Source organism: Sceloporus undulatus, chromosome 1 (genome assembly GCF_019175285.1).
Source record: "Sceloporus undulatus isolate JIND9_A2432 ecotype Alabama chromosome 1, SceUnd_v1.1, whole genome shotgun sequence".
Classification (NCBI taxonomy): domain Eukaryota; kingdom Metazoa; phylum Chordata; class Lepidosauria; order Squamata; family Phrynosomatidae; genus Sceloporus; species Sceloporus undulatus.
In genome coordinates, this window is record NC_056522.1 from 337,368,480 (window position 1) to 337,370,812 (window position 2,333).

Consider the following 2,333-nt stretch of genomic DNA (forward strand, 5'->3'; position numbering starts at 1 on the left):
ACACAGGGTAGTAATTAGCACAGTGACAGTGTGCTGTAATTGCATTATTATGGCTTATTCCCCCCCCCCCCCAATGAGAAACTAATCATGATGCAGGGAATGGGATGAACAGGGCAATACAAATAGATTTATTGGGGAACTTATATTTTATTTATTCATTTATTTATTTCCAGGATTTATATCCCATCTTTCTCCCACAGTGAAAACCTACAGTATGAAAAAGAAAACAGCGGGAGTTATACTATGCAAGCACACAAATGGTGAATATACAATTCATAGCATCAGATATTGAAACAGATTATTTTATTCTTAAAAATAGCCCAGCATTTTGGCCTAGGAGTATTTAATGACCTTCTTCAGGGCAATGTAACTTTAAAACTGCTTGAGCCAATTCCAAAAAGAGACACTGGGTTCTGAATCTGAATAAATGGGTTTATAGCCATGAAAGCACAGTCTTAAAGGTGCTGCCATGTTTCTTTTTCCCCCTCAGCCTTCCTTCCTCCTTTTTATATTGCAAGATACTAACAAACATTCTTCTTTCAAAACTACAATTTAAGAAGAAAATCATCTTTTTAACACCCTGAATGAATGCAGAATTAAAGCTGTTTGACACAGCTTTAATTAACATGGCTTCCTCCTATGGAATCCTGGTATTTGTAGATTTGTAGATTGTGGATAGATTTGTAGACTGTAGGTAGTAAAAGAGTTCCTGTACCTTGGATCAATATTGATCAGGAAGGAGGTTGCCATCAAGAAATCAGAAGACGACTAGGAATGGGAAGAGCTGCTATTAAAGAACTAGAAAAGATCCTAAAGAGTAAAGAAATATAACTGAACATGAGAATTAAAATAATCCAAGCCATTGTATTCCCCATTACCATGTACAGATGCGAGAGCTGGACAGTGAAGAAAGAAGAAGAAAATCAATTCGTTTGAGATGAGGTATGGGAGGAGAGTTCTGACGACACCATGGACAGCTAAAAAGACAAACAAATGGTCCTTGAACAGATTAAACCTGAAATCTCTCTGGGAGTCAAGATGATCAAACTGAGGTTATCATACCTTGGCCACATCATGAGAAGGCATGACTCATTAGAAAAGTCAATAAGGTTAGGAAAGGTGGAGGGAAGTAGAAAGAGAGGTAGACCACATACTAGATCGACAGACTCAATTAGAGAGTATGAAGGTACAGGACCTAAGCAGTGGAAGACAGGGAGTCTTGGAGATGTTTCATCTACTGGGTTGCCATGAGTCAAGGACAACTAGAAGGCACTTAACAAGATTGTTGTGGCACCAGAGCTTTCTGACAGGAAAGGCTAAACATCTCTCAAAATTGCAAATCCCAGAATTCCATAGCATTGAGCCATGGCAGTTAAATTAGTGCCAAACTGCATTAATTCTGTAGTATAGATGCTTTGTCTCTTCTCTACATTTCTTCTGTTCAAACAGAACCTGACATTGTATAAATTTGTTCCTTGAACACACTAGTGTACAAGTTTCTCTTTTCAGTCCCTTTGAGCAGATGGTAGTGAGCTTCAGGTACACTCCTCCAAGTTACAGTATGCTACTACAGCTACTGCTTTCTCAGTAGTTAATCACTGGGAACTTCCTGGTTACACTATTGCAATGTGTTCTGTGTGGAGCTGCACTTAAAGGCAAATCAGAATTAGCTACTGGTGCATAATTCAGTTTATCTTCTTAGGTCCACTGGTGGAACTTTTGCAATAGAAATCACAGGAATCTCAAGAGAAATGACAGATTAAGGACTTTATCACAAGGGGGGAAATAAGGGGGAAGGGGGGTAAACATATATTATCCCGTGAAAAATGTGCAATCACCTTGAACACTTTCACACACATCACGATTAAAGAGGACCTATCCTGGCAACAACCAGGTAATAAACAGCAACAAATCATTCATGGGATTTCCCTGTGAATGATTTGTTGCTCGTTATTACCTGGTTATTGCCAGGATAAGTCATCTTTAATTGCAACATCATGTGAAAATCTTCAGTGTGATCATGCGACTTTCACTGGATAATGACAGTTTAAACTCCCACTTTTCCCCGTGTGATAAAGTCTTATAATTCTGTGAAGGACTGTCATTGACTCCATATTGACCACTCATTTCTGGACCAAACAACAATGTTAGCACTGTGGTATGTGTTTTTGGATGACACATGGGGAGAGTACAGTTGCATATATCTCCTGTTTGTGGGCTTCTCAAAGGCAACTGATTGGCCACTATTTTGTGAACAGAATATTGGACCAGATAGGTTTTTGGTCTCAGGTTCTAAGAAGATACTGGCACAATCGGCACTGGACTTTAGACCA